General features: G+C 46.7%; 1 protein-coding gene across 2 annotated transcripts in view; it reads right to left on the bottom strand.

Annotated features, from left to right (window-relative positions):
• Positions 1 to 24636, bottom strand: part of GNG12 (G protein subunit gamma 12) — a 32571-nt gene extending 7935 nt beyond the window's left edge. Inside the window, exons 1-4 of one of the 2 annotated variants that reach the window (XM_026074565.1) lie at positions 24488 to 24636; positions 13274 to 13330; positions 12700 to 12799; positions 3272 to 3512 (exon numbers count right to left, since the gene is read on the bottom strand). The gene's annotated coding sequence lies outside the window, so the exon portion shown is untranslated. The remainder of the gene's footprint in view (positions 1 to 3271; positions 3513 to 12699; positions 12800 to 13273; positions 13331 to 24487) is intronic. The other variant, XM_026074564.1, reaches the window with a different exon arrangement.
• Positions 24637 to 24677: the final 41 nt, after the last annotated feature.

The raw sequence follows: 24677 nt of genomic DNA, 5'->3' as shown, positions 1-24677 counted from the left end.
AGCTATGGCCTGCCCGGCACGTTGTTCAGTGTTCAGAGCCCATGGAAGGGAACCAACACAAAAGCAAAAAGGGGAAAAAAAAAAAAAAAAAAAAGAGTCAACAGGATTTTTCCCCTGCAAAGCAGTTTCCACTGTTCCCTTTATGATGCAGCCTTAAACGAACACTCTTCCATTTGGTAAATACAGACCCTTTCCCTGCCGCTCAGGATAAGCAGAGCTGAAAATCAGCGCTGTCCGCAGGCCAGGAGGAAGGAAGCTAGGAAGGAGCAGTTGCACGAAAGCAGCTCATCCTGCAGCACTGCRAGGCTGCGCTCCAGCCCGCAGTTAAGTCACGCATGAAGAAGCCATAGGGAACAAAGCCAAGGCGTGAGTCACGGCAGGACAGCTGGCAGACGGAGCTAGCGACCGCGGGGCCGGACRGCCGAGGCGCCGCCGGTCGGGACCGCAACGCGCCTGCAGAAACGCGCGGAGAAGCCTGTGCCGCGCCGGCGAGCACCGGAGCTGGCCCAGCCGCCTGAGCCCCTGCTCTCGGACACCGGCACGAGCCGCTCCGGCCCCGCAGGAGCCCTGGCGTCTCCCGGCACTGCTGGCTGCCGAACCCCGTGCRGCAACGGCCGACAAGCCCAGGGAGCAGCGGTTGTTTCGGGAGGTGCAAAGTCCTTGCACGCCTCAGCCGTGAGGAGGAAAGGGAGATGCACAGGGGCCTGAAACGTCATGTGCAYCGGCATCAGGAGACAGTTGCAAATTAGCAAACTGCCTAATGTCATTTGCGCACGTAAAATTACATTATTCATATTTTGGGGACTTTAACCTGACAATTTGGTGAATTTAATTACTGCAAAGCTAATCGTTAACTCCCAGTTACTAATCTAGAGCCAGCGTGTATAATATCATATTATAGTCAAGTGATTGCAAATCATGGAGATACAATATCTCATAGCAAGCGCACAGGGTACACACCCCGATTTGTTAATATTTGTATTACCCAGATATTAAAATACCTTTTAATGGGATGTTTAGTGATTCAATCTGCAAACTACTCGAGAGAAGCAGGAAAGYTGACTGACACAAAATAAACATATTTATCTGGAAATAGTCATAAATCTGTTTATAAAGAATTAATATACAGACGTTCAGCTTTATTGCCAGGGCAGGGTAGGCTATTTGAGGTACGTTTCTCGTCGTAAGTGTTGGTGGGAGGTATACGTGAAATGTATTTCATTATTTGTAAAATACAAACAAAGTGAAAACACTCCATGGAATTCAAGTGAAAAGACGTGGTAAATTAACCACCTCCTACGTAAGCCCTTAGGTAGCATGAGCCAGAAGAGCAGGCCCTGGCCGAGGCAGGGCCGCGACCGGCGGCCAGCACGGCTCGCGCGACCCCGGGCAAGCGAGGAACGCGTCGCCTGCTTCACCACAGCCACGAGGATTCTATAAAACGGGCAGAATCAGCCCATGCCCCGAGACAGGCGGTGGGCAGGGTCATGGATTAGGCGATCTGAATTTGCAAGGTCAGACCTACGTCACAGCGCTCGGTGCCACAGCATCACGCGCGGGCCGGCGCCAGGAGCCGAGGTTTCCCCCGTGCCGCGGCGAGCGCCAGCGCTCTGCAGTGGCCGCGGGAGCCCCGGCCTTCGTGCGCCTGCGCACCGGCACCGAGGGCCCGGCCGAAGCTCCTCGGCCTCTCTCGCACGAGTTTGTGACGCTGCTGCTTGGTGAACTGAGCCAAGAGACCTGCACGTCCAAAACACGAGCTTACGAGCCAGGGCCAAGGAGTAACAACAAGCAGGCGGCACTTCACAGCGCTATTGGCATATTTAGAGGCACAATAGGAGACTTTTGTTACTAAACTCCCACAAGACACGTTGCAAATGACATTATTCATTTGGGGGGCATTTAATCTGATAATTTGGTGAACTTACTTATAGCAAAGCTAATTGTCAAACTACAGTTCCTACAGAGGAAGTCTAAAAGGATACAGCTTTTGCCTTTCTTGTTCAAAGCTTCCTGCATTTACTGCCATGACATTAGAGCTGAATAGAGAAACGACTGGTTTGCTGCAACAGTCTCCTTCCACCATACAAAAACTGTAACTGCAGCCTATCCTGCCCAARTTCAGTAATGCATTCAAGTCCAAATCTCAAAAAAGTATTGAGACTCCTTCCCACTGAAAGCAATTGATTGCAATAGGAAACCAGAAACCTGAACACTTGGATCTGCTCTTCCTTGCTTAATCCTGGCCCTCGCTTAGGCAAGACGGTGACAGAGTTCTGCTTAACGTACAAACGTCTGAGTTGGACCCTCATTTATAAGGCTATTTCCATATTTAATGGAAGAAAAATTGCCCTCAAGCCACTCACTCCTTGTAGTTTTGCAGTTTTATAAATGGCAACAGGATTATTCTTCCAGGCACCACCGTCGTCAGAGCTACCTAATCCCCCTGCTTCTCGGGGCCTCTCTCTGGTCTAAGCAGCTGTGGTTTCTTTTCGGTAAAGCGGTTGCCTGTAAAAGCCTCCATCCGGGTGGAGGGCGCATCTGCCGGGGAGGGGGAACACGCAAGTCTGAGTCCTCAGGCAACGCAGAAACGATGGCCTCCCACCCCAGGACACCGTGCCGTACCTCCTTTGGGAGAGAGCCGCGAGCACCCTCTCCTGCCGCGCTCTAGAAGATGAGGGCAACTCCTGCTCCCTTGGGAAAACCAGCCCCGGTGGCCACTGCAGGAGGCGGCTCTGGGCTGATGAGCAGCTCGGTGCAGAGCAGCACAAGGCACTAACTCCCTGCAGGCGGTAGCAGCTACAACATCCCCCTCCCCCCTCTCATCCAGCTCTGCAGCTCCTTCTCCCGGACCGTCCCCAGCACGCCCCGCAAAGGTACTCCCCAGGCGAGCCACGGCTCTGGAAAACGTCGCAGAGCCTAGCCGCGGCCCAAGGGAGGGCTGCGGACACGGTGCATGGGGATACACCTTTCTGAAGGAGGGTCCTGCCGTGCAATCGCAATTCCACTCCAGCACCACAGGGAGGGTACGAGCAACAGAGAAAAGTGACCTTGCTCCTGGTGGGAAGCAAGTTCACGTGCACCAAATGGGAGATTGCAAATACAGATCAGGGCCTTTATTACCTGGAACTGAAATAGTAAGAGAGGTAATTCTCATTTAAAAGGAATTCTTTATGTTTACACAGTACCACTAAGAAAAGATAACAGATATGAGACTACTGGCCACTTTTGAAAGTTTGCTCTGCAAAGAAAGTAAGAAATAGGAAGAACCTACCTTCTGGGGGTTTAGTTTTGATCAGAATGGAAATACAAACACAGAGCCAGAACTCAGGGAAAGAGAAATTTTCACTCTGTTCTCCCTTCTCCTTCCGACTCAGCACAAAGGATATATGTCAAAATAGTCTCTCCATATCTGCCAGGGATGAACCAAGAGTGTTGGATCCTGCTTTCACACACAGAGTTAAACCAGATGATCTACGACTTTATCATTGCATCTCCATCCCTCAGGAGGTCTTCTGAAAAAGAGCATTTCAAGTCACGTAGGTTACGACCAACACTGTCATTGCAAGAACTGGATTCTCAATGTACAGATCAAAAAAAAAAAAAAAAAGACAGACAAACACAACTTGCAGATTCCTTGCAGAGCTACCCCAAGCAATTCAGTCTGACAACGGCGACACCTCCAGCATTCCAAGTCCGAGCCTGAGGAAGCTGCAGAGCCAGCAGACACATTACTGACAACAGTCCCCAGGAGCAGAGGGCACCTGGCCACGCGTCCTGCAGGACCTCGGGGCCGAGCCGGCTGCCTGCTCGCGGGAACGGGCACTCGCGCGCCGCAGCCCCCAGCGTCACTGCAGAGCTGCCAGGGGACGTTTGAACGCACGCTGCTTTCGCACACGAGTGACCCCTTGGAGTTGTCACAAGCGATAGGGGACGACTTCTGCATTTAAACGTGGTTCCCTGTAGGAATTCGTTAGCTCTAACTGGCTTGCTTCTCGCTTCTGAGGCTGTCATGTTTTAAACGTCCAGAGGCAGCCTGGCTAAGGCTTAAACTGTGYGCGTCACCGGATTTGTTCACAGAGCTGCAGAAGCACCTAGGAGTTTCCAGCATCAGCCACCGAGCTCGGCATGGTCCAGAGGACCGGGAAAAGGCGGCCGCTAGTGGCAAAAGCTTCCCCAGACACAGCGGGCTCACATTCAGCTAACGGTGAGACTTCCAACGAAGACCTCAGCGCTTCCTGCCAGATGTGATAAACACCACCGCTGCTCAATCCAATCATGCACTTGTCAAGAGTCACCAAGAAAACAGCAAACTGATTGCAAACATTTCAAAAATAACCATTTTTGGAATTGCACAGAGCTGTTTCACGTGGATATGAAAGAAGTAGGGGTCCACCACAAACCGAACCCAAAATCTGACTCCAGACTCCACAGTTTTCACTTATTATATTAGAAAACTATGGAGCAAGGGAAAAAAAACAATGTATTTTTATAAAGTAATGCATTCATTTCTAAGCAGTTTGTTCAACTTTTGCTGATGCCTCTAATTTCAGTATTTTATTTTTCTTTAAGACATAAGGTTAAAAGATAAAGTATTCTCCTCTTATTTCACTGGGATAAGCCTAGACTAATTTCCCTGAACCTTCCTCCCCCTCCATCCCTCCCAAGCCCACAAAACCTTTTGCCACCGCAGTCACTTGACTTACTCTGGAGTCCTTTGCCATACTAAATGAATGACCTTGTTAAGAAAGTTTCACTGCTTACTTTCCCAGCTGGTCAGGTTTGTTAATAATTTATACATTCAAAAAAAAAAGGGAAGTTAAATGGCCAAGTTTCCTCATCTTCAAACAAACATAAGAAGCATTACTTTAATAGTCCTCCTAAGATTACTAAACCTCTTCTACAGAGAGATTTACAAACAACTAGGTCATCACCCAGCAATACCACTTTCCCTCCGAGCTCCTGGCAAACTACGCTGTTAATAAGCTGCTGCAGACATTTCAAACTGCAGATTTCTTGTAGGTTACATTTGATTTCAGACAACAGCAACAAACTGAATAAAATCTGCAGATTTGTAACTGCAGCGTACGAAACTCTGAAGAGCTCTGAAAGCAAAGGCGTCGGGAGAGTCCACGTCCTCCCGTGCCTTTCTCCGCAGGACCCCTCACCGCCCCCAGCGATTTACAGGTGCCGCTGGTTGTGCCCGGCTGCCCCCTCGCCCAGCGCACCCGCGGCACGCCGGCGTGGTTAGGAGGCAGGGACCTTGCCGGGGCTTTGCAGGCGTCTGCTCCATTGCAGTGCTGCTGGAGCGCGCGCAGCGGTTCACGTACCGCAACAGCCTGGGCAGTGGCGTTACGAAACATTTGCACGGATCTGTAAATTTATAGGGCGTTTTATGGGAACAAGGGAACAGGCATTGCTCCACAGTAATCTATCCTATCCATTATTCTCTCTATTAAACGTATCAAAGACAAAGGTCCATAAAGTTTTTCAGTATCCCATCTGCATAAGACAAGTGAATACCAAATATTGCTATTACTATTTCACATTGCTCTGTGGCAGCATCCAGACACAAAACTAGTCACGGATTCACTGCGCTTGCTGCTGTAGAAGCGTGCAGTGACAACCRTGACTCCCGCAGAGTCTACAGGCTGTGATACAGCAGGTCGTGGGTGCTGCGCGGGCCGCAGGTTAAGCGTAATAGAAATTCCCCACCTGCAAGGTAGCTGCAGTCGTGGCCAGAGCACTCGGTTGTCTCTGACTCACAAGCTAAAAAGAGACAAAATAGTCAGTTCCATCAACAACCTCTTCTGGCAGCCAGGCCCAAGACAAAGCGCTTCCACAGCAAGTGCACTCAAGACATGAAGAGCCGTGTTTGAGAACAGACGGGGTGTATTTTCCAGCTSTACCAGTTGGTCTAATAACACAGGCAAGCTTTCATGCCTGTACTTCATGCCTGCTAAAGAAGGGCTCGTGTGCTTGAAGATTTGTCTGCCTTTTCCAGCCCTACGGCCTCCTCACGAACCCTTCCTTAGGTCTCCCTCAGCTACCACACTACTACTGAAGGCAGCACGTTTGCTGGGCAGTCTGGAGATGGTCTTTTCCTTGGTTCCAGTCTTGAATACATCATGCAGTTCTGACTCCTTTTTAATACAAGGATGTGACGGGAGCAGGAAGACACAGAGAAGAGCAGGAAGGACTGCTGGAAGAACGCACTCCTCCCATGCCAGAAACAACTAAACGTACCAGGACCCTTGGGCTGGGCATAGACGTGGTTAATGGGAAAAATAAAAACACTCCATAGAGTCAGGGGTGGTCTCATGAATGTGCATCGGAAATGGTAATTTACTGTTCACAACGTGAGAACAAGCTGCTACGAGGTGAAATTTGGGCCRTGGTGTTGAAGTGAAACGGAAGGAAGCCCCCCCCCAACACACCGAGCTGGGGAAGGCAGTGATTCTTCAGAGATCAGAAATACAAGTAATTTGACAAATTTGGAAAAGGATATACATCTCGGAGGCTTCTGGAGACCAACATGAGAGTATCAATGCAACCTTGAGCTCAGAAGTCTCTCACTTGCCAGAGGTTGGAAAGTGGATTGGGAAAGTTCGCTATATACACGTGGTATTTTTAAATTTTTCCCTAAGCATCCACTACAGGTTACTGTCAGACGCAAGSTGCTCGAGAGAACAGCTCTTTGCTCTGACCTAGCACAGCCGCTCCTACACTCACACCCACCTGCAGCAGGAAGGTGGTCCCCAAATCAGTGATATACAGCACGGGGCCGAAGCAGAGATCCCCCGTCCCTCCTGCCCGCGGCCGGGCGCCTTGCAGTGCTTGCTAACGTGCCCGCGTGGCAGTCCGGGCTCCGCGCAGCTCAGCCCAAGGCACGGCCAGGCGTTCGCGGTCACCTTCTGCCCTTTCCCACCRCTCTCCCCTACCCCCTGCTCGGTGTTTTATTGCTTCTCCCGCTCCTCCTTTGTGACAAGGCGGAATTAGCTACCCCAGGAAAACACGATTAAAGTCAACGCTCTCCTCCAAAGCAACATGCCCCCGGGCGCCCGAGGTACAGAAATGTTAAAAACTCTTTTGCCCATGCAGGTGGTGTTTGGGACCTAGCACGGACGTAACGAGACGTCAGTACAGAAGAGCTGGTCACAGCCACTTCTCGCACGCTCTTCGCTTCCTACTGCGGGATGTGGGCTGAGCCCCGGCAGCAGGAGGCAACGGTTCCCACCTGCRCTACGACTTGCAGCAGCATTAATCACCCCTCTTTCCTCACAAAGAGAACCTCACTTTCAGTGGCTAAAAAAACCCAATTCTTTTCGAAAGTTGTGAGAAGTGAAACAAATTATCATCGGAAAGGTGCTAATACCAGAAACTAGCAAAACCACTCGCCCTCTCCACGTATTTCAGACTCGCAGAAGCACATGCTGGGCTAAGACTCTTTAATTAACAGCAGAGTAAACAAATGAATGGAGCAAACCAAACAAGCCAGTGGGAAGGCTTAGCTCGGCCTTTGGGGAACAAACCTTTTTCCATAGAAAATGAAGGGCTTAGGTTTGTTTTAATAATGACCTTTAAAAGAGGATGCTTGCCAGCTGCACTTTGCTAGGGAAAGGTTTAACTACCAWGAGGAAAAAAAACACATGAAATTTCTAATGTACGTGTCATGCAAAATGTACGCTTGCCTTTTTTTTTTCCCTCTCAAAAAAAAAAAAAAAATCTGTGAACAGGTGGGGCTTCCCCTATTCCCTAAACGAGCCCTACGGACTGTTTTTAGTACATTGCCCTATTTCTTCCTGCAGGCTTTCAGTAACAAGGTTAAAATGCTGCAAGTATTTAGAACAGCAGCCTCAGCAGGTACATGGCTGGCATTAAAGCTGAGCTCCAGCTGGGATAATTAAAGACCAATCTATCTTTTTTACTCTTTCAGATCTAGGACTTATGAACCACCTGCTGAGGGAAATGTAATTAAATCACTACTGTTAAAGTACACCCGGGAATCGCACAGCAGCACTGCACTGCCAACAGCTTGCTATTGACTCCAGTTCTGTAAAGTCAGCTTACACTACAGTCTCAAACTACAACTAAGAGCTGAATAAAGATTCAAAATAATATCTTGTTACTATTTCTTTTGAAAGAAAATAGCTTTTAAGTTGAATAACTCCAAACTATAGAACACTAAAGCAGATTAAACATAGCATAAAATGACAAAGCTAAAAATTATGGCATTTAAAAGTGTACAAAATGTGTGTAGCCTTAACRCCATCGTTCTGCTCCTGCGCCTGCAGAGATGAATCGTCCCTTGGCACATGCTGGCAGAGGACAGCAAATTTAACTGAGAAATGATTTTGATGCTACAGAATTGATGCTGCTGCCTATTTGATACCACTAGAAAAACCACAAACAAACATCAATACGTAAATTATTTTGCTCTTCTTTGAAGCACAGTGATAGAAAAGACCCAAGCAGTCTAACAAATTCAAAGCCAGAAGCCCCCAGACAGTTCATCTGCTGTTCCAAGGAAGAAACAAACCCCTTCGCTGAGGTCCAAAAGCCAATAAATAAGTTTAACTGAGGGCTCAGGYGCACAACCGGGCCCCTGCAAACCACCAGCTGTCCACGGTGCTGGGACAGCTGACCACAAACGTGCCGTCAGCAGAGGAGGTTTAAGCTAGCGCCTGGACTTTTAACCACGTAGATACCCTAAAAAAGCGGTCACCACCAGAGAGCCGGGTGGGGGAGAGCCGGAAGGAGCGTACCTGTTATGCGCTGGGGCATTTCTACAAAAGCAAACCGGCATCTCATTTCCCGAACCGCACAAGCAAGGCCAGTCCTCAGAGGAGTGGCCGCTCAGAGCGGGCAGCGCGAGGGGCAGCCAATGCCGGTGCACGGACGTGCTGTCGGTGTTACCTGCGCACCCCCGGCCCGCAGCCCTGCTCAGCACCAGGGCTCTGGGTTTCGCGGCTTCCGCCGGCTCTGAGCGCGCCGGGAACGCCTCAGTGCTTGCGCTTTTCTCAGGCACTCGTGGGAGCAGGGAGGTTGCAGGCTTGGCTGGGACTCGAAGGAGAGGCCCTGTTTGAGTGTTGGTTGTTGCTTGTCCTATGGGGAAGTCATGACTCTTCCGGACCAGGTTTGTTGCGACTTGCAGAACCTAAAAAAGCAAGAGTTGCTGCCAAGAAACCTGAAGCTGGCACTTCAGGCCAGAGCTGGGGGTTGAAATAAACCCCCYGACTGTGCGGGCACACCGTACAGCACGACCAGGTATGTCAGCATACAGAAATATTGCTGTGCCCAAGTGTTAAAAAAATCCCTGATATTTCATAGCCTTGATTTTTCAATTTTTAGGTCCTGAGGGATGAATCTATCAAAGGACTCTCCTAAAACTCTTGGCACTGCCACTAGCCGAACTGCTTGACTCTGTGCATGTGAGCGTGCCTTCAGGGGAAGGCTGTTTCTTTGAGAGCTTTCGGAATCGAAATGAATCCATATATATGCTTCCAAGTGGTCTGGCAAGTCTGGTCATGAAGCAATGAATTTCCATCGCTGTCACGTGAACAGGGATGCACCTTCTCCGTGCCTGGCTGGGCGACTTCACTCTCTCTTCTCCGCTGCCTTCGAGGCTCAGAGCCACCGTGGCGGACTGAACCACTGGCTTCTCGGGTTGCTCCCACCATCCTGGCACCGAGCAGCTGGGGATCCAGGCACGCTTTCCCCCGGACCGGTCTCCTCTTCATCGTGCAGTGTGATCGGGGGCTTGGAGACCAGACTTTCTGCTTCTGCTCAGTTCCTCAGAAGTGATCCGTGAAGGCAGGGAGCGAGTTCAGGACAGGCACAAGGGTTCCCCACGGCAGCAGCGGGAAGGAACGGCACATCCAAAGGAGGCCTCTGCCCACCTACAAGCCGATTTATCCTCTGGGAGTGCCTCTTCCTCACCCAACACTGACCATAAGGAATCCAGGTGCCTGGAGCTGGAAAAACAGACAGCAGACCCAAGGATTTTCTAAAGTAAAAGGGAAGCCAGGATGTACGTCAAACAGGGAAAAAGACTGGCAGGCTTCCTCCGTGTGGAGGAAGYGCAGAGTGAACATCCCTAATCTGAGTCCGCTGGACACAGTCTAGTCCTTGCCGATTTCTGCATTTCATGTACCTATCTAGCCACTTAGCAGGTAGGAAAGTTCATCATATCCACATGGCAAAGTAAATACTACACAAGTTATCCACGTGATCTTTAGAAAATAAGGACCCCACTGTGCCAGGTGTAACCTCCTAAYGAGAAAGTAACTGATTGAGAAGGGCAAATTCAACACTCCTCCAACTGGGTGCTTCTGCTCAGCAGAAGGAAACGATTCCCTCAATAAAATATCCCTTTTCCAGCTAACAAACTTCTTGCACCTGCCTGGAGAAATATCTGACTGTCTCAGAGCTGAACACCAGCCAGGAGCCTTGCTCAGCAGTTACCAGCCAACCCCGTTTCCAGTCGTGGGCGCAGCCAAAGCGAAAGCCTTGACGCGGCGGCGCGGGCTGTGCCTGCCGGCAGGCTCCGCTCCCTCCACCTGCGCAGCGCCATGCGCGGGGCCGCAGTGACACCCAGTGGAAAGCGCCGAGAGGGAAACGGCGCAGCTTCGCGGGGTTTCTAAAACCCTTTTTTATGCGATGCTATGAAATACAATGCAAAATAAAATCTGGTTACCAGGAGAACATCAGAACCCAGCTCTCATCAAGAAAACAGAATATAAGTTGTAAAATAAAATATGGATTAAAAATGCCTTCTGGAYGTTTTCATCTTACAATACTTATAGCATACCTGACACATCAGAAAGCAGACATGAGGCTCTGCGATGTGCCAGAACTTACAAGGAAGGAATCGAAATGAATCCATATATATGCTAGGACTAAGAGATACTTGTGCGCTTGCAATACTGAGCCCGGTACCTGCAACGGAAAGTTCCCCAAAAAAATTAAGATTGCAACTGTCAGCCCGCTGCCAGCTGGCGCTGCGGACGCCGCAAAGGGCCGCGTGGAGCACCCTGCTCCCTCGCCTACTTTCACATCGCCCCTCRGCCGAGGCCCCAAACGCTTTCCAGCAGTCAGACCGCGGCCAGCAGCTGCAGAGCCTGCAACAACCCGCGGGGAGGGGATGGTCTTGCCTCCTGCCGCTGCTATTAACCGAACTGCTAGCAACAGCAAYGACAGTAGGGATGGCAGCTGCTCCCTGGTAGGTGATGAGGAGTCGATTTTTAAGCACTTATCAGGCAAGATTTACAATCACAGAATAGATCATTTTCTATACCCTAGAAAAAGTTTGGTAAAAGAAAAGAAAATCTCCCCAAACAGTAACAACTGCTTTGACTGTGTATTCAAGGATCACGTTATTATTAWATATGCAGAAAAAACAAAGCATCTGTAAACTGCAGTACTTGGCACAGCCTGTTTTTAGTGCAAATACCTCAATTCCTTGGCATTTACCCCGCACATTACTGATACCTGAAGGGATCAAGGTAACTCAGGTGCCTCAGAAGACCCAGACTTCTTTCRTTTTGCTACGCTGCACAAAATGGCTGGACATAAAAGCTTCTATTCTGTGCAAAGCTGGCTGCTCTTTTTATAGGCTGTCAAGGTACAGATTTTATAAGCAGTGGTGTGTGTGTGTGTGGGGGGGGACTTTAATGCCTTGGTTCTGTTCAGTCTGTTTTGCCTCTTGTATRGATTATGCCATATATTAGAAAAAAAGATATACAATATATATTAATAATATATGCTATATAACTATGTTATAGATAGATTGTATATATTTGAAAACCACTTTTATAGCAATAGAAGTACCGCAACAACAACCTCTCTTTCCATCTGTAGCGCTCAAAGCACTCGAAGCGTAAGTGCTGTCATTACCTCCAGGTTAGCGCGGGGAAGTCTGGGCTATGCAGAGACACAGCTGCTTCCCCCACAGGAAGGGAGCCAGCCAGTGCATATGTAAAATGCTTAAAACACAAAATACAAATTTTTGATGCTTGCTTCTTCAGAGAATTTACAGTTGAGAATATATTTTTTGTAAATTACAAGCAATACTGCCTGTGTCTTTTAATTAGTCTGTGTTCCAAAAATGCATAAAAATCCCCAATAATGTGAAATGAAAAAACAAAAACAGACAACTGCCAGGATCTTCAGTTGGATTTAGTGTTCCGGGTGCATAGGTGAGGATGTGATACTCCATAAGCTCCAGCTCAAGAACGATTCCAGTACAAAAGCAACCCTGCTGATTGAAACTGGGGCTATAAGCCATGTTTGACTTTCAAAGTCAGCCTCTCCTGAGTATTTCTCAGGGATAAACGGCATGCGTGACTTTGTCAAACACAATTTACTGGTGGGGAAATGCATACTGGAAAAACTCAACATTTATTTTCCTTCCTATTTTTAGTGATTACCTTTTTATATCTTTAGTATAAATGCAAGGCATGAAAGCTGACTTCTAGGTCAGGTACTCTGAAAAAGTTTTAAGAAGTCTTATTTTAAAGACGTCAGCCTGAAGGCATTAGCAAAGACATATTTGTACTCCCTAACAAACTGGTGCAATTTCTCCAAAAAGAAATTTCTTTCCACATGGTACTACCAAACTTACTCACGACAGAAAAGACAAACAAACTACAGAGAGACATTTACAGAGAGACCTTTGGCTGTATCAAAATCAGTTCRTCTTACAGCATGAAAAGCAGGAACAGGCTGTGATTAAAGCACCAGACTGGGCGTCACGAGATCCAGCTTGGCCTCAGGTTATGTGACCTTCAGCAAATTCTTTAGTCTGAAAAAGAGATAAAACCGAGGAAGTTGAAGAGAGATACTTTGTAAAGAGCTCTATGGTTCTCAGGTCAAAATCACTARGAGTGCAAAGTATTACACAAACTTCTTGGTTACATGAATTTACTGAAGTATTTACTTTGTTTTAAGAAAGGGACAAACATGGGAAGAAGAATCTGCATTCTCAGATGCTCAAACAATATACATGTAACTCAGCAAACACAGAAATTACAAAGGCCTCCTTGTTAGCTGCTGCAGCAAACAAGAAAAAGCCTGACTTCTGTGGGAGACGAAGCCCATTCAGAGCAGCWAGAGTCTCTGAAAAGCGATTACAAAGATCAAACAGTATTTCTGCCTCCTTATATTCGACATTAGGATGATCAGCTAGTTCTAAGGGAGGGGAACTAGCGTCAGCAGTCACTGCTGCTAACGTTTTAAAAAACTTGCAAAAAGGAGCAGGTGTGTGCTGGAAACTCACCTACATAGGCAGGCTTGCTGCTCGTCCGCTCGCTCTGATTTAATTGKTGTAATGATTCTGAAACAGAGCAAAACAAAAATCAGTAAGTAACGCACAGTGCAAGAAAGCCAAACCTAAGAGGGATTAGCATTTGTGGTTTAATTCAAATCACAGACACTACAGCATTTTGAGATCCTTCTCACACAAAGGATACCTCAGACCTTTCTTACACACAGCTCCTGCGTTCCCCTTCCGGAGGATAAGGTCACGGATGGCCAATTCCCTTTGGCCACCTCCCGACTGTCAGCGAAGGCAACATGTGTTCACCACAGGTGCTAAGAGGAATCTCTTCATACCTCACCTCAAGGCCAATTCTTAGTCGTGTGTGCTGAAAATCCCTGGAGACTTAMTGCAAGAACAAAGCTAGTTCCTACAGAAATAAGTGATCGAATATGTCACCCTCTGCACAACTTATCTTTTCCGGATACAAAGCTGTAGGGGAAACATGCCTGGCATGCTACAGTGGTCATAAAATTAGAAGTCTGCATGAGGTCCACAGGAACATCCAACTAACCACCTTCCCTCTCAGATTCTCAAATATTTCACACAGCCTGCTCACTTCCACTGTTATGATTAAAAAAAAAAAAAACAAAAAAAAGAAAAAAAAAAAGAAAATTAAGACTTTTGGCTACAAGATTTATGTATAGGTTAACAGAAAGAAATAAGATTAATATAGCGCTGCAGCAAAGTTTATTCTATATTAAAGAAAAATAAATAAATACACCAGAAATAGCAATTTTGCTATTACATGGGACTTGCAACAAACCACTAAAAATAATTTACTTGTGCTATAACAGCAGAGCAGACAGAGCTGTGTGCACAAGCAGGGGGAGAGGAAATACCAGCTTCAGGCATCCTGCAGATGACCACAGCTGCAGAAACACGATTTCGGTACCTGGGAAAGCGAGCTTGCTTTGCAAGGCAACTGCCCCTAATTTCTGCGTTTATCAGAGGATAACAACGCAGTCTGCGTGCAGAACCTCTGTCACCGTGACTTCAAAGTGATGCTACAGGCAAATTACCAACCCACCCCTTCTGAGATGGAAAAACAGTCTTTGATTTGTTTCGAGGAAATAAAATTACAGCTACGTAAGAGTATCATCCTTCTGAAGCCTCCTGCTCGCAAAGCAAAGGTCCTAACAGGACTTATTGTAGACTAGAATTTAAAGGTGCCTCTTTTAGAAAAGCTACTGACATTAGGCTGTGTTAAAGCAGTCAGGGTAAACCTTAATAAATCTACATTAAACCGCAGTGCCAGCATAACCTGTACTGGGAACATATATTACTTTGCCTCCTCTAGACTTTTCTAACATGTTAGTATCTATTAATATTTTCTAATAACTATGTTTTAAACCACAGTAGAAACAAATCTGAGAGCGCATGTTTCCTACTGAGACCTTTTCACACCCAGAAGTTTTCTCCAAATTTGGTCAATCTTAAAAACTACAGATTCCTGCTCTAGATGCGGTTTACTACTGCAAGACAGGCAAATCTGGAGCATGCTGTATTGAACACCCTTCTCAAACTTTTGTTTATTAGACGCTCACTGATTTAAACTAAAATTATATGATAACGATAGTTCAAGGAGGGCAACAATTTTGTAAGAGTTTTGATCATGAATGAAAGTGAAATTAGGTGATTGATACCTATAATTTTGCACAGCTAAGAATGGAAATGAACAATTGATGAACACCTGAAAGATCATAAATGGTATATTTGTTTAAAAACATACATCTAAAAGACAAAGACAAACTAAGTTGGCTGTCAAATGAGATGAAGAGTGACATGGTGTTTTTCTTCCTTGCCCTTGATGCTACTGATAACATAGGGGGTGAACAAAATATACGGTGACATGCCTTCTGCCAAAGCAAGAGGGGGGACTTTATTTACAAATAAAGTTTCCTCTGTTTTTAACACTCTGCTCTGATTCTGCCTGAACTTGAGGATGTGCATGTTCAGTACTTTTCTAGCAATACACATTTAAAGTTCTAAAAACAGACTGCAATAATCTAACGTAAACTAATCATTGATATGCTAACCTTTCCTATCATTTATAACGCAAGTTTATACAGCTTTATACCCCTATACAGATATCCACTTTCAAATATGGTGCAAACACAGATTATACGCACTGGGCATTTATTAAATCAACAGTGAAGATGGGGAACAGAAGACTCGTTAACCAAGACATGACAGGATCACCACTGAAATTTTTGGAAGAAGAACAGCCACTATTTGCCAGTGGCCATGGGAGAGCTGGAGCAGAGCCCTGGCTCGGCTCGGCTCAGTTCTGACAAATTAACACAATTAGCGACGAGACTCGCAAGTCCTGGCATGCAAGAAATGTGAAACGAGCTCCCGACGTACTGGGAACAGTGATGCACAAGTGGTAAAATGACAATAATAAAATCCAGCAGGAAGAAGCTATGCACGGGTGGGTTTTATCCGAGGCGGCGAATGCAAGCGCGTGGGAAAGGCCCAGCGAGGAGAGGCCACCCGTCACCTCGCAGCCCCTTTCCCTGGGTCCTGATGACGTCCCGGACCCTCTGCACCGCGCGAGGGGCAGCAGCGGGATTGCAGCGGTTCTGCAGCTTTGGAAAGGGAGTCGGAGGGCTGCGTCTGCGGGGAGCAACAGCTTTGGCACAGAAAATCCCCCCAGGACAGTCCTCACCGGCGCGGAGCAGCCGAGCCTTTGAGAAAAGGATGAGGCCGTCTGGAGCACACGCTCTGCAGAGCCCAAGAAATCCTGTTCCCAGACGGAACCTTTCCTGTTCAGCACATGCAAAACCCTGCAGTGTCCCTGGGCCTGCGCTGCTGCCACTTGGCATCTGCTAGGTGCAACCTGCCACGTGCCATCAGCAAAGCACAAAGTCCCAATAACAAATCCCACACTGTTTCCCAGGCTGGAAATAGCAACAAAATTTAAATAGCTACTGTTAAAATCACTGTATGGAATAGAAAAATGAAGTAAAAAAAAAAAAAGAGACGGCCCAACTGCAGTCAGTCGTTGCAGTCCTCATTCTAATCTTGGGCTTTTCACATTTAGCAAAGAAACAAAAAATAAATGCAATGTGTAACCCTCCTTTAAATATATATGATAGCAGTGCTGCACAAAATGTTTTTACAGAAGTTTTGCTTCGCTTATTGGTGCAATTCCTAACTCTAGTTAGACCTTGCCTGAAAATTTTTAAGGAAAATTAAGGAAAATGTTATCTATCGGTGTCTGCTTCCTGATGCAGACCAAAATACACAGTCAAAACAATCTTTAAATCCATCTAAAAGGTAAATATGGCTCATGAATCATTGGCCGCTTTCCACCTCAAAGCCGTAAAGATTCGATATTCCTGCCCAATCAAAGCTCCTGTCAAATTAGTCATAAAGACACAAACCCAACACATGCTGGTCTCATAGCCATGACAGTAAACACCCCCCCCCCAAATACTCCTGGAGACACCTTACACAGTTGGACTGCAGGTTTTCAGGGGTCAGATCATCCTCGGGAAGGAATAAGCCAGGGAAGGGCAGGTGGGGGAGAGAAATGAGGAAATGCTGTTGTACAACAGCTCCCAGAGCCTCCCGTCTCGAGAGCTTAACAGAAAGCAACCCGGGACCAGGTCCCTCTGCACCGCGAGCGACGCAGGGAAATAGCTGCTGGCCACGTCCTCGGCCGTCTCTTGTCCGGCAGCTACACGAATACTTCAAACGAGAGCAAATCTGAAAGGGCAACTCTGCGCCGGCTCCAGAGCTGCTGGCGGCGGAGTCTTGTGATGCCACCGCGCTCAAAAGAGCTGGAGCCACAGAYAGAGCCAGGCTGTGGGTTTATCCAGATCCGCAGCAAACCCTCCTAAAAAATGGAAATTCCAAGTTTCTCCCTCCTCCTCATTTTCCCCCCAACCCTTCAGGACAGATGCCCTTAACTGCGGTTCCCTTCATCTGTGGGAGCAGAGAGGATGCAATGGCTGCAGACTATCACACATGCGTGTTACGCTATGGCCACATAAAAGCCATGTGGCTCAAGCTCGAGGCAAAGCCAGGATACAGAAAATGAACAAGAAGAGGAGTCATCTTTTCTCTTAGGAATTTCTCTGAAATGAGGAAGGGTGCAAATTTAAAATCAGAATACCTATTCCAGAATAACACCACACACAGGCTTCCCTACTCCAGAGCAAGTGTTCACGGCCAGTCTTCCTCCAGAAAAGCCCGTGTTAGGCATCCCTAAGGGACGTCGCAGTGCAAAACACACGGCTGAACAAAAGGCTCCGACTGCAACAGTTTACAGCGTGGCATCCTACAGTTACGGTTCATCCGCTCTGGAGCGGCTTCAAAAGCAGCTCCGACATCTGTGCAGCCGGACGGGCAAGGAAGCAGGTGTGGAGGCCGTGGTAACCACTGCCAAGCCGAGCCAGCCCTGCTTTTCAGCCAGGGCCCTAATTTAGCATAACTCCCTGCAAGTTTTACAGTAACATAGACCAGATTCAGCTGCGAAGAAAATGGTGAGTCTTCCAAAACTGTCAGCGATACTTTCTGCTTATTCCAGCTCTAAGCTTGGACCTAAAAGCCTGACTTCTTTGGCTTGAATCTAAAAACACAGCTGAAAAGATATTTTGGGATCTGTTCAACCTTAATCACAGTGATGACCGACAAAATACAGAATATTTTAGTTACACAGCATGAACTTTTACATTTTTAGTAAGCAATGACCTGGGTAGTTTAAAATACGTCCCAGATAGCTAGTTTTCGACTTCAGACATTCCTAAAGGGCTGGTTTCTTCCATGAGACTCACCGCTTACCCCATGCAGTCTGCGAACGGTTTCTTCCCCTGGAAACGGCAGCASAGTCATTCATTCCCGCAGCAGCTTTTCTACTAACCCACCAGCACCAGCGCAGCGTAGTTTTCTAGAGAGGACAGTTTCTTGCCAGCTGTGCTAATGTTTTTTTTTTTAAATGAAGAGAACAACTAAGAAATGAAGAGATCAACAAGCGAGAGGGGACAGAGCAATTATATATGTATTTTAAATGAACGGACATATATAATTGATTGACGTATACATTTCAGGATGTGGATTTTTCTTCCTTCTGAGGCCTAATTTTCCAGGTACTAGATACTGGAGATATTTTTACAAGCGCTGTAATAAACCAAATTTATACAGAAACACAATTTGATACACTTTTGTGAAACATTAAATCTTTAAACAATACTTCCCAAAATCAGTATCCTATTACCTTATAATTTAAAAAAAAAAAAAAAACAGATAGCTCTATTTCAGTGATCTTGTACTACAAACATTGTGTCTGTAGCAGATCTCCCTAAAATCCTCCCTTTTCTTGAGATACAGTAACAACACCTAATCATGGTTTTAGTACCAAAACCAAGGCAGCTGCCACACATACCAAACGTATATCTGTATGGTCCAAGCAGGTAATGTTTAGGCCAGCAGGCAGCTCGTCTGAAGACAAAAGAAACAGCTACCTGCGGCACAGCCACTGCAATAACAACRCCCGGGATGGGCCATTGTTTCTGTTGCACATAATAAACTTATAGCAGAGACACTACGGCACTCGGATAACTCTCCATAGCGCTGCTAGACTAGCCGTGTATTCAAAAAGAAATGAACAACGTAGTTAGCATTTAATCTATTTTTAAATAAAACCTTAATCATGAAACATTTGAATAGTATAATGTTCCAGTTTAGATCAAGTTTTGTAAATAAACTATTGATTCTGTATCTGTATGTTACCAGCAGTTAACCGAGACAGAAATCGGTAATATCTTTGAGGATAAGAGTGTGTGCCATCCTCCCATCCACAGAAGCTTTTTTAAAACACACAGGAAGTTACACGATCCCACTGCAAAAGATCTTCCATGAGAACTTGATTTTTCTAATGCAAACTATAATGAGCCACTCTGGGAGAGAATTTCTTGCACTTGTGAATGCCTTTCATATCCGCTTGATTTTATTTTTAAAAACAGAAAGGAAATTTTCTTCTGGAAATACTCTGGTTATTCACCGGAATGATTAATGACATAACAAAAAACCTTTTTTGTTAACTTAAAAGATATACACAGATATTTCAAGAATATCTTAGAACTGCAGACTGAATGAATCGTTAAGAAAATTTAAGCACAAAGACCTAACAACACAGGACAGAAATCTAAACACATCCAATTAGGGATAGATAGCTCAGGAAAAGCCTCTCTGGAGGCTTCCTACATTATGATCAATTTTAAATTAAAGCTTAGCTTTATAAACAACTAAAATGACTTTGTTTGTGCAAAATACACCTATGTAATATATGTCAGATACCTGCTTGTCTATTAAAAAAAATGTGAAAGTATTGCTAATACCTTTAATCGGTTGCGAGGATCCTGTTTTGAATATCAAGTCAGAGTTTCACAGAAGTATTTGAAATAAATAAGCGTGATGGATACTTTTGGACAACCTGGTCTACAGCTGACCCAGTCACTGACCTCGGACAAATCACTTCATCCGTGCACGACGATGCTAGGTAAGCGTTACAGCGTCACTGCAACACGCAGCACAGAATACTGGACAAGCTTCTGCGGTGACCACAGACCATAGAATTTTTTTTATAATAAAAGAGTTTGTATTTTAGAAATACAAAGCTATTGAAAGCACCAAATGTTTTCATGCCACAAAACCCCCCAGCTTATTGTCTGTGTTTTTCAAAAAAAGTATGAGAGGAAGGAAATAATACTGAAGATAATGACATACCTCGAGTATAAAAATACCTTACAGGTCGGGCTGAATTCAGGCTGGTCAGGGCTCGCGAGGCAGCTGCTGCTCGGCGCGGGAGGAAGCCCCAGCCGGGCGTGCTTCTGCGCTGCCCCAGCCCAGCGGCTCTTTGCAGGCACGGACGGAGTTAGAGGAGATGCAATTTCACACAGCAAGTCGTGCAGACAGCCTAGATCATTTCTGCTTTTTATACCTCCTGTCAATACAGAGTTACGGCTTGCAAAACTTTCCAGCCCTCACTGCTAGTGTCATCACAGTAGTTCCTGCTCTGCAAACCAAGGGGCTGCTCCTCCCAGGAACAGGCTTCACAGTCACATTTTTCCTGATCCTCAGCCTGCATTTTCCCTTTCTAATTTGGCAACTTCTTCCCAGTTTGAACACCCTGAACCATCTAGCTTTGACTGCTTACAGCACCTCTACCGTGCCCCTGCGCTCGCCCTCGGGGCTGGGCTCCGAGCCCTCTCCCGGGCCACACGAAACGGAAAGGCTGCTGTTCCAGCAGGCATCACCCAGTGGGAGCAAGCCTGCGGACCACAGCCCATGAATCCATCTCACCAGGACAGCAGCTGCAAGGCACTTCTTCTTGCTCTCCTCAGCTCGAAGCAAAGAACACCCCATCCCATCCCCAGTTAATCCTACATCGTTCCCTGGGAATAGCATAGCCACCCTGTTATTATTTTATGATATATTTTGCAATATTTAATGTCAGGTTCCATGCACATTTAACAGTGGCTTTTGGGCCGTAACATAGATTGCCCAGTCCTTGCCTCAGCACAGAAAAGAAGTTACCCTAAATATCAGTTTCTACAGCATCTTTCACATGAAGATTAACTATTATTTGAAAAGCAAGATTAGGCACAACTTCCCTCCTGTGTTACAACTCCCCCTCTGCAAGGAGAGCTCACAAAGAGCAAAGGAAAGGTTCAACAGAGACCTGGCAATGTCGGTCTTTGCAGATTTTCTACACTACCCACCAAAAGAAACATCAGCTTTGCCGCCTCCAAATGCACGGGAGGACTGATATCCAGGGATAACGAACTCACTCCGAGCGGCAGCTCTGGCCAGACGCTGCGTGTCGGAGCAGCTGGGCAAGCGCGGGGGGAGCGATCACGCCTGGAGCACGCTAACGACTGAAAACAAAGCCAACACGCGCCAAAGTAACTGAACCGTGGCTGCAAAAACACAGGAGAAGGAACAGGAAGAAAAACAGTGTGAACAAACACAAGAACAAGCCTGATTTCTGTTTCGAGTTTGGCAGATTACTTCAACAAGAAGGGCAAAACCCCGAGCTGAGCGAGCCCTGCACCGGCGCACGCTCACGACGCAGCACGACCCGGTGCTGCAGCCACGGTCCTTCCCAGCCCCTCCGGGTGCCGGTTCCCCTCCCGCGAGGGCACGCGCTGCGGGGCTGCGCCACGGACACGGCGCTGATTTCGGTTCTGGGCACTATCATAATTACTGTAATACAAATCATCACTGGCATTTTTTTTTTCTTCTTTTTACTAACTCCGTCAGATGCCAAAACACTGAAACAGATGCAGGAAGCCGAATATCAACACTTTGCCTGCTTTATCAAACAGGCAGAGAAACAAAACTAAAAATATGTRTTTGTGTCTCAGAAGCTCTCATAAAATTACTGTCACATACGTATTAATAGGCTAAGCTGTTTTACGACTTTCGGGAACTCTAGAGCATACAAAGCAGATGCATGGGTATGCCGTCCCCACATATRTCAGTATATTTTCATTCCTGTTCTGATTTTGGCTGCATCTTGCATAGGTGAAGGACCTGCGGAGCACATAAAGTGGCCATTTACAGGCCAATTGAGCAATACTCTGAGGAGCAGCAGAACAGCGGCGAGCACTATACTGCGAAGATACCGCACACCAGGCAAGTCTGCTGACAACGGTGATTAAGGGTGAGATTATAAAGACTAAGCACTAAGTTTTGTGCAACATACCTGAAAGCAAAGGTGAGGTTTTCCATGGAAAGAGGGCAAGGAGGCACAGACTCGTATTTCTACAGGCACCATATTTCAGTCAAGAAAAAAAAATAAAAAAAAGAAACAACCCCACCGCCTCTCCCCCAAAACGGGCAGAGACAGTGAGAGCGGTTTATAGGCATTGCCCCCTATCTGCCGCTTTATTTGGAGGGCAATCAGCTAAATCTGCCTTTTTGCAGCCTGCTGTGCCCCAGAACACAGTCGCTTGTTCACATCTCAACAGCGAAACTACATGTTCCTCTACCAACTCCTCTATTTACTGATCTCTAGAATAACCCACAGACAATGCTACTACAACTTAAGCTCACTTTGCAGATTGCTTTCATTACCTCTACGCTTTCTGCTATTTGTCATTAATCCTTGTAAAATACAGAGTAGAAACCCTTTCACTCACCACAGTAGTATTTTCTCTTCTTCCTCCCTCCTATACCCCTCTCCAGCTTAATGTTGAGAACAGAAAAAAAGTGATTTCAGATAAGACCATGGCGATAAATGCAGTATAAACATTCAGGTTTAGAAAAATAAAGTCTAGCTGTGTGCTATTACAAAACTCAGAAAATAGCTGCATGATTCCAGCAGTGATTAATTTGGACCAAGTCCCAAGAGTCGTCAAACATCTGCAGCTTCAATTTCCCAAGAAACGTCAAGTTCTCAGCTACTTTCAAGATCTGGAGAACTTGCTTGCTGCTCTCAATAAAGTTAATGAAAGCTTTACTAGTGATTTCTATCGCAGCAAGATAAGGTCATTCATGTGCTAGAACATGAGACCTGAGAGCCCCACTCACTTGTGTATTTTTTGTAAATGCAGATGATAATCTAAATTGCAGAAATAAAATTCTTCCGTGCATACTGCTAAATAATTTGCCCAATGTTGTGTGGTGAGTTTCCCAAGCTAAATTTCATGTTGGCTTAGAAGTACTTCTTACTGTTCTGGTGAAGTTTGATGGCTCTGTCATCTTTGTCCTGCCACCAGGGGACAACGTAAAAAGGCTGATGGTGACGATTTATGGGGCTGTACCATGAACATCTGGAATAATTTGAATCTGCTTTTGCAGTGGAGCCTAACCTACAAATGTTGTATTAGGAAGGCTGTCCCTGGGCAGAAAACATGTTGTCACCCGTAGGATCTCCAACACTTAACACCTTCCACGACTGACTCTATACTCCACAACACTTCAAGGTGTTGAGGGGCCATCACTGCTGCTGCCTRCACCTCCGACACCCGAGCACCACGGAGGAATTTCTCAAGAATTTAACTCAAATGTACCGAGTCTTCTAAGGAACAGGGCCTAAGAAATTAAAAAAAAAAAACAACTTTCAATATTCATATAAAATCAGTTATTAAATAGCCACAGACACGTCTGTTTTTTTAAAAAAATAACGTGCATCTGAAACACACAGCACAACTCAGTATCTAAAACAAAACAAGACATCGGAGATGCCTGGCAATGACTGCGATCGGCAACGGTGGCTATTTGGGAGTCCTCAGAAATGTCACAAAACAGCACGGGCGTTCGGGTGCGAGATCCACACGGCTGCATGATTACGCAAGCGAGGTTCCCTGCAGCGCTTCAGCTCCAAAGGAAAGCRGTTCACGGGGTCTGTTTGCCACCCCGGCGCTCGATTAAAGAGATGCTAAATTACTGCAATACGTTCAACGTAAGGATGGAATACAGGATTTAAAAGTCATTAGCTGCATGCTAATCCCTTAATCTCATTTAGTGGCACTGGAATGGCATAAAACATTACTGCTGTCCCGTTCTCGTTATTTACTCACAGAGTTTCATTCCTAAATTCATTTCCAGTGCAGACAGGCAGCTCGTTACCGCCACTATTAGGTTTAAGCTAATCGAAACGCTGGCTAATTGCCTGACAAATTACTCTCGATTCAATTTGATATATACGCCGTGCTAATTAAATCGCTCCCTGACCGTCAGCAGTAACGAAACGCGGTGTCTGACGCATGCGGTGTCCGACGTGCGTGGCCTCGTCCCTGAAACCCTGCTGGGCCGCGGGGGAAACCAGTGACAGGTCCCCGCTGCGTTCGCTCTATAAAACTTGGGAACTTTTCGAATAACAGCGTTTATTACTAATACGCCCTGGTCCCGTGGCCGCGCCTCGGCGTAGGCGGGAAGGGCTTTACGCAACGCAGGCGGCCCGACGGCAACGCGCGCCAGCGGCGGGTCCCGAGCCCGCGCGACGCTCCGGGGAGGCCAGCGCGTCGCCGGGCAGCTGTGAAAATTAAAACACACAAATTATTTAAATTATTCGCCCAAACGCGCCGTGTGGCGGGGCTGGGCTTGCACCTCAGGGGTTGCTCGCTCCCCTTCGTCTTGCGGTCGCATCGCTGAAAAGAGGCTACAAATGCACGGCGCGAATAAAAATACAGGGTCGGGGGGATAAGGGAAGGCATTTACCACGCAGAAACTGTTCTGAAAAGCCGGATTTGCGACCCGGGGGCGCTTCTCGCTCGGCGAACGAGGGRCGCTGACGGCACTCGGGACCTGCGGGGCCGCCTCCGAGCCGCTCTCAAGTACTTGGGAGTTGAGGCCGCGACGGCTCGGGTGGAATCTGTGGGGGAGGATTCACCAAAAAAAAAAAAAAAAA

The sequence above is a fragment of the Apteryx rowi genome, unplaced genomic scaffold (genome assembly GCF_003343035.1).
Source record: "Apteryx rowi isolate R43461 unplaced genomic scaffold, aptRow1 scaffold_39, whole genome shotgun sequence".
Classification (NCBI taxonomy): domain Eukaryota; kingdom Metazoa; phylum Chordata; class Aves; order Apterygiformes; family Apterygidae; genus Apteryx; species Apteryx rowi.
Note: the sequence above shows the minus strand (reverse complement) of the source record. Positions and strands in the feature narration are given on the sequence as shown.